The sequence below is a fragment of the Rhipicephalus microplus genome, chromosome 8 (assembly GCF_043290135.1).
Source record: "Rhipicephalus microplus isolate Deutch F79 chromosome 8, USDA_Rmic, whole genome shotgun sequence".
Classification (NCBI taxonomy): Eukaryota; Metazoa; Arthropoda; class Arachnida; order Ixodida; family Ixodidae; genus Rhipicephalus; species Rhipicephalus microplus.
The window spans coordinates 144,535,908-144,556,472 of NC_134707.1; positions in this window are offsets into that span (position 1 = coordinate 144,535,908).

Here is a 20,565-nt window from a genome sequence, read left to right on the forward strand (position 1 = left end):
ACTCCACAACTAAAGACTCCACTACTAGAAACTCCACAACTACAAACTCCACCAATAGAGACTCGGACATTAAATTCCATATCTAGAAACTCCACAACTAGAAACTCCACAACTAGAAACTCTACAACTAGAGACTCCGCAATTAGAAACTCCACAGCCAGAGACTCTGCAACTAGAAACTGTGCAGCTAGAAACTCCACAAATAGAAACTCCACAACTACAAACTCCACCAATAGAGACTCGGCAACTAGAAATTCCATATCTAGAAACTCCACAACTAAAAACTCCACAACTAGAAACTCCACAACTAGAAACTCCACAACAGGAGGCTCCACAACTAGAAACTCCAGAGCTAGAAACTCCACAACTAGAAACTCCACAACCAGAAACTCCACAACTAGAAACACCACAACCAGACACTCCACAACTAGAAACTCTGCAACTAGAGACTCCACAACTAGAAACTCAACAACTAGAAAGTCGACAACTACAAGCTCCACAAATAGAGATTCGGCTACAAGAAATTTCATGTCTAGAAACACCACAACTATAACTCCACAACTGAAAACCCCACAACTAGAAACTCCACAACTAGAAACTCCACAACTAGAGACTCCGCAACTAGAAACTCCACAATCAGAGACTCTGCAACTAGAAACTCCGCAGCTAGATACTCCACAAATAGAAACTCCGCAACTGGAAACTCCGCAGCTAGAAACTACACAACTATAGACTCCACAACTAGAAATTCCACAACTAGAAACTCCACAAATATAAACTCCACAAATAGAGACTCGGCAACTAGAAATTCCATATCTAGAAACTCCACAACTAAAAACCTTAACTAGAAACTGCAAAACTAGAGACTTCACAACTAGAAACTCAACAACTAGAAACTCCACAACTAAAAACTCAACAACTAGAAACTCCACAGCTTGAGACTCCGCAAATAGAAACTCCACAACTAGGGACTCCACAACTAGAAATTCCACAACTAGAAACTCCACAACTGGAAACTCCTCTACTAGATACTCCACAACTGGAAACTCGGCAACTAGAAACTCCACAACTAGAGACTCCACAACTTGAAACTCCACAACTAGAAACTCTGCAACTAGAAACTCCACAAATAGAGACTCCGCTACTCCACAACTAGAAACTCCACAACTGGAAAATCCACAACTAGTTACTCCACAACTAGAAAATCCACAACTAGAAACTCCACAACTATAGACCGCACAACTTGAAACTCCACAAGTTTAAACTCTACAACTTGAGACTCCACAACTAGAAACTCCACAACTAGAAACTCCACAACTAGAAACTCCAGAATTAGAAACTCTCCAACTAGAAACTCCGCAAATAGAAACTCCGCAACAGGAGACTCTACAAATAGAAACTCCACAACTAGAAACTCCAAAACTGGAGAATTCGCAACTAGAAACTCCAAAACTAGTGACTCTGCAACTAGAAACTCCGCAGCTAGAAACTCCACAACCAGAAACTCCACAACTCGAAACTCCACAACTAGAAACTCCGCAACTCGAAATTCCACGACTCAAATCTCCACAACTTGAAACTCCTCAACTAGAAACTCCACAACTTGAAACTCCGCAACTAGAAACTCCGCAACTAGAGGCTGCACATCTTGAAACTCCAAAACTAGAAACTCCACAACCAGAAACTTCACAACTCGAAACTCCACAACTAGAAACTCCACAACTGGAAACTCCACAACTAGAGACTCCACAACTAGAAACTCTACAACTAGAAACTCCACAACTACAAACTCTACAAATAGAGACTCGGCAACTAGAAATTCCATATCTAGAAACTCCACAACTAAAAAGTTTAACTAGAAACTGTAAAACTAGAGACTTCACAACTAGAAACTCAACAACTAGAAACTCCACAACTCGAAACTCCACAACTTGAGACTCCGCAACTTGAAACTCCACAACAAGAAACTCCGCTATTAAAAACTCTGCAACTAAAAACTCCACAACTAGATACTCCACAACTGGAAACTCCACAACTAGAAACTTCACAACTGGAAACTCCAAAACAAGATACTCCACAACTGGAAACTCCACAACTAGAAACTCTACAACTAGAGACTCCACAACTCGAAACTCCACAACTAGAAACTCCACAGCTAGAAACTCCACGACTAGAGACTCCGCAACTCCACAACTAGAAACTCCACAACTGGAAACTCCGCAACTAGAGACTCCCCAACTTGAAACTCCACAACTTTAAACTCCACAACTTGAGACTCCACAACTAGAAACTCCACAACTTGAAACTCCACAACTAGAAACTCCACAACAGGAGGCTCCACAACTAGAAACTCCAGAGCTAGAAACTCCACAACTAGAAACTCCGCAAATTGAAACCTCACAACTTCAAACTCCACAAATACAGACTCGGCAACTAGTAATTCCATATCTAGAAACTCCACAACTAGAGACTCTGCTACTAGAAACTCAACAACTAGAGACTCCGCAACTCAACAACTAGAAACTCCACAACTGGAAAATCCACAACTAGATACTCCACAACTAGAAAATCTACAACTAGAAACACCACAACTGTAGACTCCACAACTTGAAACTCCACAAGTTTAAACTCCACAACTTGAGACTGCACAAATAGAAACTCCACAACTAGAAACTCTACAACTGGAAACTCCCCAACTAGAAACTCCGCAACTAGAAACTTCACAACTAGCAACTCCGCAACTAGAGACTCTACAACTAGAAACTCCACAACTTGAAACTCCTCAACTAGAAACTCCACAACCAGAAACTCCACAACTAGAAAGTCCGCAACTAGAAACTCCGCAACTAGAGACTCCACAACTAGAAACTCAACAACTAGAAACTCCACAACTTCAAACTCCACAAATACAGACTCGGTCACTAGTAATTCCATATCTAGAAACTCCACAACTAGAAACTGCAAAACTAGAGACTTCACAACTAGAAACTCAACAAATAGCAACTCCACAACTAAAAACTCCACAACTGGAAGCTCCACAACTTGAGACTCCGCAACTTGAAACTTCACAACTAGAAACTCCTCTATTAAAAACTCCGCAACTAGAAACTCCGCAACTAGAAACTCCACAACTTAAAACTTCACAACTAGATACTCCCCAACTGGAAACTCCACAACTAGAGACTCCACAACTTGAAACTCTACAACTTTAAACTCCACAACATGAGACTCCACAACTAGAAACTCCACAACTTGAAACTCCACAACTAGAAACTCCACAACCAGAAACTCCACAACTAGAAACACCACAACCAGACACTCCACAACTAGAAACTCTGCAACTAGAGACTCCACAACTAGAAACTCAAATACTAGAAAGTCCACAACTACAAGCTCCACAAATAGAGATTCGGCTACAAGAAATTTCATGTCTAGAAACACCACAACTATAACTCCACAACTGAAAACCCCACAACTAGAAACTCCACAACTAGAGACTCCGCAACTAGAAACTCCACAATCAGAGACTCTGCAACTAGAAACTCCGCAGCTAGATACTCCAAAAATAAAAACTCCGCAACTGGAAACTCCGCAGCTAGAAACTACACAACTATAGACTCCACAACTAGAAATTCCACAACTAGAAACTCCACAAATATAAACTCCACAACTTGAAACCTCACGACCTTAAGTTACGCAACTAGAAAATCCACAGCTAGAAAATCCGCAACTAGTAACTCCACAACTAGAAACTCCACAACTCTACATTCCACAACTAGAAACTCCACAACTAGGGACTCCACAACTCGAAACTTCACAACTAGAAACTCCACAACAAAAAACTCACAACCAGAGACTCCGCAACTTCACAACTAGAAACTTCACAACTGGAAACTCCACAACTAGATACTCTGCAACTATAAACTCCACAACTAGAGACTCCACAACTTAAAACTCCACAACTTTAAACTCCACAACTTGAGAGTCCACAACAAGAAACTTCACAACTTGAAACTCCATAGCTTGGGACTCCGCAACTAGAAACTCTACAACTAGGGACTCCACAACTGGAAACTCCACTACTATATACTCCACAACTGGAAACTCGGCAACTAGAATCTCCACAACTAGAGACTCCACAACTTGAAACTCCACAACTAGAGATTCTGCAACTAGAAACTCCACAACTCGAAACTCCACAACTGGAAACTCCACAACTAGGCACGCCACAACAAAATCTCTTCAACTAGAAACTCCTAAACTAGAGACTTCACATCTAGAGAATCTACTACTAGAGATTTCAAACTAGAAACTCAACAACTAGAAACTCCACAACTAAAAACTCAACAACTAGAAACTCCACAAAATACAGACTCGGCAACTAGAAATTCCATATCTAGAAACTCCACAGCTAGAAACTGCAAAACTAGAGACTTCACAACTAGAAACTCAACAATTAAAAACTCCACAACTGAAAACTCCACAACTGGAAACTCCACAACTTGAGACTCCGCAACTTGAAACTTCACAACTAGAAACTCCGCTATTAAAAACTCCGCAACTAGAAACTCCGCAACTAGAAACTCCGCAACTTAAAACTCCACAACTAGATACTCCACAACTAGAAACTCCACAGCTAGATACTTCACAACTGGAAACTCCACAACTAGATACTCCACAACTAAAAACTCCACAACTAGAAACTCCACAACTAGAGACTCCACAACTCGAAACTCCACAACTAGAAACTTCACAACTAAATACTCCACAACCATAGACTCCGCAACTTCACAACTAGAAACTCCACAACTGGAAACTCCATAACTAGATACTCTGTAACTAGAAACTCCACAACTAGAGACTCCACAACTTGAAACTCCACAACTTTAAACTCCACAACTTGAGACTCCACATCTAGAAACTCCACAACTTGAAACTCCACTTCTAGATACTCCACAACTGGAAACTCGGCAACTAGAAACTCCACAACTAGAGACTCCACAACTTCAAACTCCACAACTAGAGACTCTGCAACTAGAAACTCCACAACTCGAAACTCCACAGCTGGAAACTCCACAACTAGACACTCCACAACAAAAACTCTTCAACTAGAAACTCCTAAACTAGAGACTCCACAACTAGAGAATCTACAACTAGAGACTTCAAACTAGAAACTCAACAACTAGAAACTCCACAACTAAAAACTCAACAACTAGAAACTCCCCAGCTTGAGACTCCGCAACTTGAAACTCCACAACTAGAAACTCCGCAACTAGAAACTCCACAACTAGGGACTCCACAACTAGAAACTCCACAACTAGAAACTCCACAACCCGAAACTCCACTACTAGATACTCCACAACTGGAAACTCGACAACAAGAAACTCCACATCTAGAGACTCCACAACTTGAAACTCCACAACTAGAGACTCTGCAACTAGAAACTCAACAACTAGAGACTCCGCAACTTAACAACTAGAAACTCCACAACTGGAAAATCTACAACTAGAAACTCCGCAACTAGAGACTCCACAACTAGAAACTCCACAACTTGAAACTCCTCAACTAGAAACTCCACAACCAGAAACTCCACAACTAGAAACTCCGCAACTAGAAACTCCGCAACTCCACAACTAGAAACTCCACAACTGGAAACTCCACAACTAGATACTCTGCAACTCGAAACTCCACAACTAGAGACTCCACAAATAGAAACTCCACAACTAGAAACTCCTCAACTTCAAACTTCACAAATACAGACTCGGCAACTAGAAATTCCATATCTAGAAACTCCACGACTAGAAACTGAAAAACTAGAGACTTCTCAACTAGAAACTCAACAACTAGAAACTCCACAACTAAAAACTCCACAACTGGAAACTCCACAACTTGAGACTCCGCAACTTGAAACTTCACAACTAGAAACTCCACTATTAAAAACTCCGCAACTAGAAACTCCACAACTTAAAACTCCACAACTGGAAACTGCACAACTTGAGACTCCGCAACTTGAAACTTCACAACTAGAAACTCCTCTATTAAAAACTCCGCAACTAGAAACTCCGCAACTAGAAACTTCAATACTTAAAACTTCACAACTAGATACTCCACAACTGGAAACTCCACAACTAGATACTTCACAACTGGAAACTCCACAACTAGATACTCCACTACTGGAAACTCCATAACTAGAAACTCCACAACTAGAGACTCCACAACTCGAAACTCCTCAACTAGAAACTCCACAACTAGAAACTCCACAACCAGAGACTCCGCAACTCGACAACTAGAAACTCCACACATGGAAACTCCGCAACTAGAGACTCCACAACAAAAAACTCCACAACTGGAAACTCCACAACTTGAAACTCTAAAACTTTAAACTCCACAACTTGAGACTCCACAACCAGAAACTCCGCAACTAGAAACTCCGCAACTAGAAACTCCACAACTTAAAACTCCACAACTAGATACTCCACAACTGGAAACTCCACAGCTAGATCCTCCACAACTAAAAACTCCACAACTAGAAACTCCACAACTTGAGACTCCGCAACTTGAAACTCGACAACTAGAAACTCCGCTATTAAAAACTCCGCAACTAAAAACTCCACAACTAGATACTCCACAACTGGAAACTCCAGAAATAGAAATTTCACAACTGGAAACTCCAAAACAAGATACTCCACAACTGGAAACTCCACAACTACAAACTCCACAACTAGAGACTCCACAACTCGAAACTCCACAACTAGAAACTCCACAGCTAGAAACTCCACAACTAGAGACTCCGCAACTCCACAACTAGAAACTCCACAACTGGAAACTCCGCAACTAGAGACTCCCCAACTTGAAACTCCACAACTTTAAACTCCACAACTTGAGACTCCACAACTAGAAACTCCACAACTTGAAACTCCACAACTAGAAACTCCACAACCAGAAACTCTACAACTAAAAACTCCACAACTAGAAACTCCACAACTAGAAACTCCGCAACTAGAGACTCCACAACTAAAGACTCCACTACTAGAAACTCCACAACTACAAACTCCACCAATAGAGACTCGGACATTAAATTCCATATCTAGAAACTCCACAACTAGAAACTCCACAACTAGAAACTCTACAACTAGAGACTCCGCAATTAGAAACTCCACAGCCAGAGACTCTGCAACTAGAAACTGTGCAGCTAGAAACTCCACAAATAGAAACTCCACAACTACAAACTCCACCAATAGAGACTCGGCAACTAGAAATTCCATATCTAGAAACTCCACAACTAAAAACTCCACAACTAGAAACTCCACAACTAGAAACTCCACAACAGGAGGCTCCACAACTAGAAACTCCAGAGCTAGAAACTCCACAACTAGAAACTCCACAACCAGAAACTCCACAACTAGAAACACCACAACCAGACACTCCACAACTAGAAACTCTGCAACTAGAGACTCCACAACTAGAAACTCAACAACTAGAAAGTCGACAACTACAAGCTCCACAAATAGAGATTCGGCTACAAGAAATTTCATGTCTAGAAACACCACAACTATAACTCCACAACTGAAAACCCCACAACTAGAAACTCCACAACTAGAAACTCCACAACTAGAGACTCCGCAACTAGAAACTCCACAATCAGAGACTCTGCAACTAGAAACTCCGCAGCTAGATACTCCACAAATAGAAACTCCGCAACTGGAAACTCCGCAGCTAGAAACTACACAACTATAGACTCCACAACTAGAAATTCCACAACTAGAAACTCCACAAATATAAACTCCACAAATAGAGACTCGGCAACTAGAAATTCCATATCTAGAAACTCCACAACTAAAAACCTTAACTAGAAACTGCAAAACTAGAGACTTCACAACTAGAAACTCAACAACTAGAAACTCCACAACTAAAAACTCAACAACTAGAAACTCCACAGCTTGAGACTCCGCAAATAGAAACTCCACAACTAGGGACTCCACAACTAGAAATTCCACAACTAGAAACTCCACAACTGGAAACTCCTCTACTAGATACTCCACAACTGGAAACTCGGCAACTAGAAACTCCACAACTAGAGACTCCACAACTTGAAACTCCACAACTAGAAACTCTGCAACTAGAAACTCCACAAATAGAGACTCCGCTACTCCACAACTAGAAACTCCACAACTGGAAAATCCACAACTAGTTACTCCACAACTAGAAAATCCACAACTAGAAACTCCACAACTATAGACCGCACAACTTGAAACTCCACAAGTTTAAACTCTACAACTTGAGACTCCACAACTAGAAACTCCACAACTAGAAACTCCACAACTAGAAACTCCAGAATTAGAAACTCTCCAACTAGAAACTCCGCAACTAGAAACTCCGCAACAGGAGACTCTACAAATAGAAACTCCACAACTAGAAACTCCAAAACTGGAGAATTCGCAACTAGAAACTCCAAAACTAGTGACTCTGCAACTAGAAACTCCGCAGCTAGAAACTCCACAACCAGAAACTCCACAACTCGAAACTCCACAACTAGAAACTCCGCAACTCGAAATTCCACGACTCAAATCTCCACAACTTGAAACTCCTCAACTAGAAACTCCACAACTTGAAACTCCGCAACTAGAAACTCCGCAACTAGAGGCTGCACATCTTGAAACTCCAAAACTAGAAACTCCACAACCAGAAACTTCACAACTCGAAACTCCACAACTAGAAACTCCACAACTGGAAACTCCACAACTAGAGACTCCACAACTAGAAACTCTACAACTAGAAACTCCACAACTACAAACTCTACAAATAGAGACTCGGCAACTAGAAATTCCATATCTAGAAACTCCACAACTAAAAAGTTTAACTAGAAACTGTAAAACTAGAGACTTCACAACTAGAAACTCAACAACTAGAAACTCCACAACTCGAAACTCCACAACTTGAGACTCCGCAACTTGAAACTCCACAACAAGAAACTCCGCTATTAAAAACTCTGCAACTAAAAACTCCACAACTAGATACTCCACAACTGGAAACTCCACAACTAGAAACTTCACAACTGGAAACTCCAAAACAAGATACTCCACAACTGGAAACTCCACAACTAGAAACTCTACAACTAGAGACTCCACAACTCGAAACTCCACAACTAGAAACTCCACAGCTAGAAACTCCACGACTAGAGACTCCGCAACTCCACAACTAGAAACTCCACAACTGGAAACTCCGCAACTAGAGACTCCCCAACTTGAAACTCCACAACTTTAAACTCCACAACTTGAGACTCCACAACTAGAAACTCCACAACTTGAAACTCCACAACTAGAAACTCCACAACAGGAGGCTCCACAACTAGAAACTCCAGAGCTAGAAACTCCACAACTAGAAACTCCGCAAATTGAAACCTCACAACCTTAAGTTCCGCAACTAGAAAATCCACAGCTAGAGATTCCGCAACTACAAACTCCACAACTCAAACCTCCACAACAAGAAACTCCACAACTCGAAACTCCAAAACTGGAAGCTCCACAACTGGAAACTCCACAACTAGAAACTGCAGAACTAAAAACTCTACAACTAGAAAGTTCTAAACTAGAGACTCCACAACTAGAGATTACAACTAGAGACTTCAAACTAGAAACTCAACAACTAGAAAGTCCACAACTTGAAACTCCACAACTAGAAACTCATAAACTAGAAACTCTACAACTAGAGAATCTTCAACTAGAGAATTCGCAACTAGAAACTCCAAAACTAGAAACTCCACAACTACAAACTCCACAACTCGAAACTCCACAACTCAAAACTCCACAACTCGAAACTCCACAACTAGACACTCCACAACTAAAAACTCTACAACTAGAAACTCCTAAACTAGAGACTCCTTAACTAGATCCTCCACAACTAGAGACTTCAAAACCAGAATCTCAACAACCTGAAACACCACAACTAAATACTCTACAACTAGAAATTCCACAACTTGAGACTCCGCCATTTTAAACTCCACAACCCAAGACTCCACAACTAGAAACTCCACAACTCAAACTTCACAACTAGAAACTCCACAAGTAGAACCGTCACAACCATAGACTCCGCAACTGGAATCTCTGCAACTAGAAACTCCACAACCAGGAACTTCACACCTAGAAATTCCAACACTAGCAACTCCACAACTAGAAACTCCGCAACCAGAGACTCCACAACTAGAAAGTCCACAACTAGAGTCTCAACAACTTGAAACTCCACAACTAAATACTCCACAACCAGAAACTCCACAACTAGAAACTCCTCAACTAGAAACTCCGCAACTAGAGACTCCACAACTAGAAACTCTACAACTAGAAATTCCACATCTAGAGACCTTGCAACTAGAAACTCCGCAGCTAGAAACTCCACAACTAGAAACCCGCAACTAGAATCTCCACAACTAGAAATCCACAACTAGAAACTCCACAACTTGAAACCTCACAGCCTTAAGTTCCGCAACTAGAAAATCCACAACAAGACATTCCGCAACTAGAAACTCCACAACTAGAAACTCCACAACTCGAAACTCCACAACTAGAAACTCAACAACTCAAAACTCCACAATTCGAAAGTCCACAACTCGAAACTCCAGAACTTGAAACTTCACATCTAAACGTTCAAAAACTAAAAACTCTACAACTAGAAACTCCTACACTAGAAACTCCACAACTAGAGACTTCAAACTAGAAACTGCACAACTAAAACTCAACAACTAGAAACTCTACAGCTTGAGACTCCGCAACTTAAAACTCCGCAACTGGAAACACCGCAACTAGAAACTCCACAACTGGAAACTTCACTACTAGATACTCCACAACTAGAAACTCGACAACTAGAAACTCCACAACTAGAGATTCTGCAACTCCACAACTAGAAACTCCACAACTGGAAACTCCACAACTAGAAACTCCACAACTCAAAACTTCAACACTAGAAACTCCAAAACTCGAAACTCCACATCTAGAGACTTCGCAACTAGACACTCCACAACCAGAGACTCTGCAACTAGAAACTTCGCAGCTAGAAACTCCACAAATAGAAACTCCACTACTAGATACTACACAACTGAAAACTCGGCAACTGGAAACTCCACAACTAGAGACTGCACAACTTGAAACTCCACAACTAGAGACTCTGCAACTAGAAACTCCACAACTAGAGACTCCGCCACTCCACAACTAGAAACTCCACAACTGGAAAATCCACAACTAGATACTCCACAACTAGAAAACCTACAACTAGAAACTCCGCAACTAGAGACTCCACAACAAAAAACTCCACAACTGGAAACTCCACAACTTGAGACTCCGCAACTTGAAACTTCACAACTAGAAACTCCGCTATTAAAAACTCCGCAACTAGAAACTCCGCAACTAGAAACTCCACAACTTAAAACTCCACAACTAGATACTCCACAACTGGAAACTCCACAGCTAGATCCTCCACAACTTAAAACTCCACAACTAGAAACTCCACAACTTGAGACTCCGCGACTTGAAACTCGACAACTAGAAACTCCGCTATTAAAAACTCCGCAACTAAAAACTCCACAACTAGATACTCCACAACTGGAAACTCCAGAACTAGAAACTTCACAACTGGAAACTCCAAAACAAGATACTCCACAACTGGAAACTCCACAACTACAAACTCCACAACTAGAGACTCCACAACTCGAAACTCCACAACTAGAAACTCCACAGCTAGAAACTCCACAACTAGAGACTCCGCAACTCCACAACTAGAAACTCCAACACTTGAAACTCCGCAACTAGAGACTCCCCAACTTGAAACTCCACAACTTTAAACTCCACAACTTGAGACTCCACAACTTGAGACTCCACAACTTGAAACTCCACAACTAGAAACTCCACAACCAGAAACTCTACAACTAAAAACTCCACAACTAGAAACTCCACAACTAGAAACTCCGCAACTAGAGACTCCACAACTAAAGACTCCACAACTAGAAACTCCACAACTACAAACTCCACCAATAGAGACTCGGACATTAAATTCCATATCTAGAAACTCCACAACTAAAAACTCCACAACTAGAAACTCCACAACTAGAAACTCCACAACAGGAGGCTCTACAACTAGAAACTCCAGAGCTAGAAACTCCACAACTAGAAACTCCACAACCAGAAACTCCACAACTAGAAACACCACAACCAGACACTCCACAACTAGAAACTCTGCAACTAGAGACTCCACAACTAGAAACTCAACAACTAGAAAGTCCACAACTACAAGCTCCACAAATAGAGGTTCGGCTACAAGAAATTTCATGTCTAGAAACACCACAACTATAACTCCACAACTGAAAACCCCACAACTAGAAACTCCACAACTAGAAACTCCACAACTAGAGACTCCGCAACTAGAAACTCCACAATCAGAGACTCTGCAACTAGAAACTCCGCAGCTAGATACTCCACAAATAGAAACTCCGCAACTGGAAACTCCGCAGCTAGAAACTATACAACTATAGACTCCACAACTAGAAATTCCACAACTAGAAACTCCACAAATATAAACTCCACAACTTGAAACCTCACGACCTTAAGTTACGCAACTAGAAAATCCACAGCTAGAAAATCCGCAACTAGTAACTCCACAACTAGAAACTCCACAACTCTACATTCCACAACTAGAAACTCAACAACTAGGGACTCCACAACTCGAAACTTCACAACTAGAAACTCCACAACTGAAAACTCACAACCAGAGACTCCACAACTTCACAACTAGAAACTCCACAACTGGAAACTCCACAACTAGATACTCTGCAACTATAAACTCCACAACTAGAGACTCCACAACTTAAAACTCCACAACTTTAAACTCCACAACTTGAGAGTCCACAACTAGAAACTTCACAACTTGAAACTCCACAGCTTGGGACTCCGCAACTAGAAACTCTACAACTAAGGATTCCACAACTGGAAACTCCACTACTATATACTCCACAACTGGAAACTCGGCAACTAGAAACTCCACAACTAGAGACTCCACAACTTGAAACTCCACAACTAGAGACTCTGCAACTAGAAACTCCACAACTCGAAACTCCACAACTGGAAACTCCACAACTAGACACGCCACAACAAAATCTCTTCAACTAGAAACTCCTAAACTAGAGACTCCACATCTAGAGAATCTACTACTAGAGATTTCAAACTAGAAACTCAACAACTAGAAACTCCACAACTAAAAACTCTACAACTAGAAACTCCACAAAATACAGACTCGGCAACTAGAAATTCCATATCTAGAAACTCCACAGCTAGAAACTGCAAAACTAGAGACTTCACAACAAGAAACTCAACAATTAAAAACTCCACAACTGAAAACTCCACAACTGGAAACTCCGCAACTTGAGACTCCGCAACTTGAAACTTCACAGCTAGAAACTCCGCTATTAAAAACTCCGCAACTAGAAACTCCGCAACTAGAAACTCCGCAACTTAAAACTCCACAACTAGATACTCCACAACTAGAAACTCCACAGCTAGATACTCCACAACTGGAAACTCCACAACTAGATACTCCACAACTAAAAACTCCACAACTAGAAACTCCACAACTAGAGACTCCACAACTCGAAACTTCACAACTAGAAACTCCACAACTGGAAACTCCATAACTAGATACTCTGCAACTAGAAACTCCACAACTAGAGACTCCACAACTTGAAACTCCACAACTTTAAACTCCACAACTTGAGACTCCACAACTAGAAACTCCACAACTTGAAACTCCACTACTAGATACTCTACAACTGGAAACTCGGCAACTAGAAACTCCACAACTAGAGACTCCACAACTTGAAACTCCACAACTAGAGACTCTGCAACTAAAAACTCCACAACTCGAAACTCCACAGCTGGAAACTCCACAACTAGACACTCCACAACAAAAAACTCTTCAACTAGAAACTCCTAAACTAGAGACTCCACAACTAGAGAATCTACAACTAGAGACTTCAAACTAGAAACTCAACAACTAGAAACTCCACAACTAAAAACTCAACAACTAGAAACTCCCCAGCTTGAGACTCCGCAACTTGAAACTCCACAACTAGAAACTCCGCAACTAGAAACTCCACAATTGGGACTCCACAACTAGAAACTCCACAACTAGAAACTCCACAACCCGAAACTCCACTACTAGATACTCCACAACTGGAAACTCGACAACTAGAAACTCCACATCTAGAGACTCCACAACTTGAAACTCCACAACTAGAGACTCTGCAACTAGAAACTCAACAACTAGAGACTCCGCAACTCAACAACTAGAAACTCCACAACTGGAAAATCTACAACTAGAAACTCCGCAACTAGAGACTCCACAACTAGAGACTCCACAACTAGAAACTCCACAACTTGAAACTCCTCAACTAGAAACTCCACAACCAGAAACTCCACAACTAGAAACTCCGCAACTAGAAACTCCGCAACTCCACAACTAGAAACTCCACAACTGGAAACTCCACAACTAGATACTCTGCAACTCGAAACTCCACAACTAGAGACTCCACAACTAGAAACTCCACAACTAGAAACTCCTCAACTTCAAACTTCACAAATACAGACTCGGCAACTAGAAATTCCATATCTAGAAACTCCACGACTAGAAACGGAAAAACTAGAGACTTCACAACTAGAAACTCAACAACTAGAAACTCCACAACTAAAAACTCCACAACTGGAAACTCCACAACTTGAGACTCCGCAACTTGAAACTTCACAACTAGAAACTCCACTATTAAAAACTCCGCAACTAGAAACTCCACAACTTAAAACTCCACAACTGGAAACTGCACAACTTGAGACTCCGCAACTTGAAACTTCACAACTAGAAACTCCTCTATTAAAAACTCCGCAACTAGAAACTCCGCAACTAGAAACTTCAATACTTAAAACTTCACAACTAGATACTCCACAACTGGAAACTCCACAACTAGATACTTCACAACTGGAAACTCCACAACTAGATACTCCACTACTGGAAACTCCACAACTAGAAACTCCACAACTAGAGACTCCAAAACTCGAAACTCCACAACTAGAAACTCCACAACTAGAAACTCCACAACCAGAGACTCCGCAACTCGACAACTAGAAACTCCACACATGGAAACTCCACAACTAGATACTCTGCAACTAGAAACTCCACAACTAGAGACTCTACAACTTGAATTTCTACAACTTTAAACTCCACAACTTGAGACTCCACAACTAGAAACTCCACAACTAGAAACTCCACAACCAGAAACTCCACAACTAGAAACACCACCACCAGACACTCCACAACTAGAAATTCTGCAACTGGAGACTCCACAACTAGAAACTCAACAACTAGAAAGTCCACAACTACAAGCTCCACAAATAGAGATTCGGCTACAAGAAATTTCATGTCTAGAAAGTCCACAACTACAACTCCACAACTGGAAACCCCACAACTAGAAACTCCACAACTAGAAACTCCACAATCAGAGACTCTGCAACTAGAAACTCCGCCGCTAGATACTCCACAAATAGAAACTCCGCAACTAGAAACTCCGCAGCTAGGCACTACACAACTAGAGACTCCACAACTAGAAACTCCACAACTGCAAACTCCACAAATAAAAACTCCACAACTTGAAACCTCACGACCTTAAGTTACGCAACTAGAAAATCCACAGCTAGAAAATCCGCAACTATTAACTCCACAACTAGAAACTCCAGAACTCTACATTCCACAACTAGAAACTCCACAACTAGAGACTCCACAACTCGAAACTCCACAACTAGAAACTCCACAACTTGAAACTCCACAACTAGAGACTCTGCAACTAGAAACTTCACAACTAGAGACTCCGCCACTCCACAACTAGAAACTCCACAACTGGAAAATCCACAACTAGATACTCCACAACTAGAAAACCTACAACTAGAAACTCCGCAACTAGAGACTCCACAACAAAAAACTCCACAACTGGAACCTCCACAACTTGAGACTCCGCAACTTGAAACTTCACAACTAGAAACTCCGCTATTAAAAACTCCGCAACTAGAAACTCCGCAACTAGAAACTCCACAACTTAAAACTCCACAACTAGATACTCCACAACTGGAAACTCCACAGCTAGATCCTCCACAACTAAAAACTCCACAACTAGAAACTCCGCAACTTGAGACTCCGCAACTTGAAACTCGACAACTAGAAACTCCGCTATTAAAAACTCCGCAACTAAAAACTCCACAACTAGATACTCCACAACTGGAAACTCCAGAACTAGAAACTTCACAACTGAAAACTCTAAAACAAGATACTCCACAACTGGAAACACCACAACTACAAACTCCACAACTAGAGACTCCACAACTCGAAACTCCACAACTAGAAACTCCACAGCTAGAAACTCCACAACTAGAGACTCCGCAACTCCACAACTAGAAACTCCACAACTGGAAACTCCGCAACTAGAGACTCCCCAACTTGAAACTCCACAACTTTAAACTCCACAACTTGAGACTCCACAACTAGAAACTCCACAACTTGAAACTCCACAACTAGAAACTCCACAACCAGAAACTCTACAACTAAAAACTCCACAACTAGAAACTCCAACCCTAGAAACTCCGCAACTAGAGACTCCACAACTAAAGACTCCACAACTAGAAACTCCACAACTACAAACTCCACCAATAGAGACTCGGACATTAAATTCCATATCTAGAAACTCCACAACTAAAAACTCCACAACTAGAAACTCCACAACTAGAAACTCTACAACTAGAGACTCCGCAATTAGAAACTCCACAGCCAGAGACTCTGCAACTAGAAACTGTGCAGCTAGAAACTCCACAAATAGAAACTCCACAACTACAAACTCCACCAATAGAGACTCGGCAACTAGAAATTCCATATGTAGAAACTCCACAACTAAAAACTCCACAACTAGAAACTCCACAACTAGAAACTCCACAACAGGAGGCTCCACAACTAGAAACTCCAGAGCTAGAAACTCCACAACTAGAAACTCCGCAAATTGAAACCTCGCAACCTTAAGTTCCGCAACTAGAAAATCCACAGCTAGAGATTCCGCAACTAGAAACTCCACAACTCAAACCTCCACAACAAGAAACTCCACAACTCGAAACTCCAAAACTGGAAGCTCCACAACTGGAAACTCCACAACTAGAAACTCCACAACTAAAAACTCTACAACTAGAAAGTTCTAAACTAGAGACTCCACAACTAGAGATTACAACTAGAGACTTCAAACTAGAAACTCAACAACTAGAAAGTCCACAACTTGAAACTCCACAACTAGAAACTCATAAACTAGAAACTCTACAACTAGAGACTCTTCAACTAGAGAATTCGCAACTAGAAACTCCACAACTAGAAACTCCACAACTAGACACTCCACAACTAAAAACTCTACAACTAGAAACTCCTAAACTAGAGACTCCATAACTAGAGACTCCACAACTAGAGACTTCAAAACTAGAAACTCGACAACCTGAAACTCCACAACTAAATACTTTACAACTAGAAATTCCACAACTTGAGACTCTGCCACTTTAAACTCCACAACCCTAGACTCCACAACTAGAAACTCCACAACTGAAACTTCACAACTAGAAACTCCACAAGTAGAACCGCCACAACCTTAGACTCCGCAACTGGAATCTCTGCAACTAGAAACTCCACAACCAGGAACTCTACAACTAAAAACTCCACAACTAGAAACTCCAACCCTAGAAACTCCGCAACTAGAGACTCCACAACTAAAGACTCCACAACTAGAGACTCTGCAACTAAAAACTCCACAACTCGAAACTCCACAGCTGGAAACTCCACAACTAGACACTCCACAACAAAAAACTCTTCAACTAGAAACTCCTAAACTAGAGACTCCACAACTAGAGAATCTACAACTAGAGACTTCAAACTAGAAACTCAACAACTAGAAACTCCACAACTAAAAACTCAACAACTAGAAACTCCCCAGCTTGAGACTCCGCAACTTGAAACTTCACAACTAGAAACTCCGCAACTAGAAACTCCACAATTGGGACTCCACAACTAGAAACTCCACAACTAGAAACTCCACAACCCGAAACTCCACTACTAGATACTCCACAACTGGAAACTCGACAACTAGAAACTCCACATCTAGAGACTCCACAACTTGAAACTCCACAACTAGAGACTCTGCAACTAGAAACTCAACAACTAGAGACTCCGCAACTCAACAACTAGAAACTCCACAACTGGAAAATCTACAACTAGAAACTCCGCAACTAGAGACTCCACAACTAGAGACTCCACAACTAGAAACTCCACAACTTGAAACTCCTCAACTAGAAACTCCACAACCAGAAACTCCACAACTAGAAACTCCGCAACTAGAAACTCCGCAACTCCACAACTAGAAACTCCACAACTGGAAACTCCACAACTAGATACTCTGCAACTCGAAGCTCCACAACTAGAGACTCCACAACTAGAAACTCCACAACTAGAAACTCCTCAACTTCAAACTTCACAAATACAGACTCGGCAACTAGAAATTCCATATCTAGAAACTCCACGACTAGAAACGGAAAAACTAGAGACTTCACAACTAGAAACTCAACAACTAGAAACTCCACAACTAAAAACTCCACAACTGGAAACTCCACAACTTGAGACTCCGCAACTTGAAACTTCACAACTAGAAACTCCACTATTAAAAACTCCGCAACTAGAAACTCCACAACTTAAAACTCCACAACTGGAAAGTGCACAACTTGAGACTCCGCAACTTGAAACTTCACAACTAGAAACTCCTCTATTAAAAACTCCGCAACTAGAAACTCCGCAACTAGAAACTTCAATACTTAAAACTTCACAACTAGATACTCCACAACTGGAAACTCCACAACTAGATACTTCACAACTGGAAACTCCACAACTAGATACTCCACTACTGGAAACTCCACAACTAGAAACTCCACAACTAGAGACTCCAAAACTCGAAACTCCACAACTAGAAACTCCACAACTAGAAACTCCACAACCAGAGACTCCGCAACTCGACAACTAGAAACTCCACACATGGAAACTCCACAACTAGATACTCTGCAACTAGAAACTCCACAACTAGAGACTCCACAACTTGAAACTCTACAACTTTAAACTCCACAACTTGAGACTCCACAACTAGAAACTCCACAACTGGAAACTCCACAACTAGAAACTCCACAACCAGAAACTCCACAACTAGAAACACCACCACCAGACACTCCACAACTAGAAATTCTGCAACTGGAGACACCACAACTAGAAACTCAACAACTAGAAAGTCCACAACTACAAGCTCCACAAATAGAGATTCGGCTACAAGAAATTTCATGTCTAGAAAGTCCACAACTACAACTCCACAACTGGAAACCCCACAACTAGAAACTCCACAACTAGAAACTCCACAATCAGAGACTCTGCAACTAGAAACTCCGCCGCTAGATACTCCACAAATAGAAACTCCGCAACTAGAAACTCCGCAGCTAGACACTACACAACTAGAGACTCCACAACTAGAAACTCCACAACTGCAAACTCCACAAATAAAAACTCCTCAACTTGAAACCTCACGACCTTAAGTTACGCAACTAGAAAATCCACAGCTAGAAAATCCGCAACTATTAACTCCACAACTAGAAACTCCAGAACTCTACATTCCACAACTAGAAACTCCACAACTAGAGACTCCACAACTCGAAACTCCACAACTAGAAACTCCACAACTTGAAACTCCACAACTAGAGACTCTGCAACTAGAAACTTCACAACTAGAGACTCCGCCACTCCACAACTAGAAACTCCACAACTGGAAAATCCACAACTAGATACTCCACAACTAGAAAACCTACAACTAGAAACTCCGCAACTAGAGACTCCACAACAAAAAACTCCACAACTGGAACCTCCACAACTTGAGACTCCGCAACTTGAAACTTCACAACTAGAAACTCCGCTATTAAAAACTCCGCAACTAGAAACTCCGCAACTAGAAACTCCACAACTTAAAACTCCACAACTAGATACTCCACAACTGGAAACTCCACAGCTAGATCCTCCACAACTAAAAACTCCACAACTAGAAACTCCGCAACTTGAGACTCCGCAACTTGAAACTCGACAACTAGAAACTCCGCTATTAAAAACTCCGCAACTAAAAACTCCACAACTAGATACTCCACAACTGGAAACTCCAGAACTAGAAACTTCACAACTGAAAACTCTAAAACAAGATACTCCACAACTGGAAACACCACAACTACAAACTCCACAACTAGAGACTCCACAACTCGAAACTCCACAACTAGAAACTCAACAGCTAGAAACTCCACAACTAGAGACTCCGCAACTCCACAACTAGAAACTCCACAACTGGAAACTCCGCAACTAGAGACTCCCCAACTTGAAACTCCACAACTTTAAACTCCACAACTTGAGACTCCACAACTAGAAACTCCACAACTTGAAACTCCACAA